We start from the raw sequence: 1,535 nt of genomic DNA on the forward strand, positions 1-1,535 counted from the left end.
CACTGTTTGCAGATGACATGATACTATACATAGAGAATCCTAAAGATGCTACCAGAAAACTACTAGAGCTAATCAATGAATTTGGTAAAGTAACAGGATACAAAATTAATGCACAGAAGTCTCTTGCATTCCTATACACTAACAACAAAAGAACAGAAAGAGAAATTAAGGAAACAATTCCATTCACCATTGCAACAAAAAGAACAGAATACCTAGGAATATACCTAAGGAGGTAAAAGACCTTACTCAGAAAACTATAGGACACTGATGAAAGAAATCAAAGATGACACAAACAGATGGAGAGATTTACCACGTCCTTGGATTGGAAGAATCAATATTGTGAAAATGACTATACTACCCAAAGCAATCTACAGATTCAATGCAATCCCTACCAAGCTATCAATGGCATTTTTTACAGAACTAGAACTAAAAATCTTAAAATTTGTATGGAGACACAAAGGACCCCAAAAAGCCAAAGCAATCTTGAGGGAAAAAAACAAAGCACAGTGAGAGGCCTGCGTACCACAAAAAAAAAAAAAAAAAGAAAGAAAGAAAGAAAGAAAAGAAAAGAAGGAAACAATAGCAAAGATCAATAAAACTAAAACCTGGTTTTTTGAGAAGATAAATAAAATTGATAAACCATTCGCCAAACTCATCAAGAAAAAAAGGGAGAAGACTCAAATCAATAGAATTAGAACAGGTGCAGAAACAGAAATATGGATCAATGGAATGGGATAGAAAGCCAAGAGGTAAACCCACACACATATGGTCACCTTTTTTTGATAAAGGATGCAAGGATATACCATGGAGAAAGGACAGCCTCTTCAATAAGTGGTGCTGGGAAAACTGGACAGCTTCATGTAAAAGAATGAAATTAGAACACTCCTACACCATACACAAAAATAAACTCAAAATGGATTAAAGACCTAAATGTAAGACTGGACACTATAAACTCTTAGAGAAAAACATAAGCAGAACACTCTTTGACATAAAGCACAGCAAGATCTTTTTTGCCCCACCTCCTAAAGTAATGGAAATAAAAACAAAAATAAACAAATGGGACCTAATGAAACTTAAAAGCTTTTGCACAGGAAAGGAAACTATAAACAAGACAAAAAGACAACCCTCAGAATGGGAGAAAATATTTGCAAACGAATCAATGGACAAAGGATTAATCTCCAAAATATATAAATAGCTCATGCATCTCAATACTAAAAAATCAACAACCCAATCAAAATATGGGTGGAAGACCTAAATAGACATTTCTCAAAAAAAGATATACAGATTGCCAACAAACACATGAAAGGATTCTCAACATCACTAATTATTAGAGAAATGCAAATCAAAACTACAATGAGGTATTACCTCACACCAGTCAGAATGGGCAACATTAGAAAATCTACAAACAACAAATGCTGGAGAGGGTGTGGAGAAAAGGGAACCCTCTTGCACTGTTGGTGGGAATGTAAATTGATACAGCCACTATGGAAAACAGTATGGAGGTTCTTTAAAAAACTACAAATAGAACTACCATA

Source organism: Physeter macrocephalus, chromosome 20 (assembly GCF_002837175.3).
Source record: "Physeter macrocephalus isolate SW-GA chromosome 20, ASM283717v5, whole genome shotgun sequence".
Lineage (NCBI taxonomy): Eukaryota > Metazoa > Chordata > Mammalia > Artiodactyla > Physeteridae > Physeter > Physeter macrocephalus.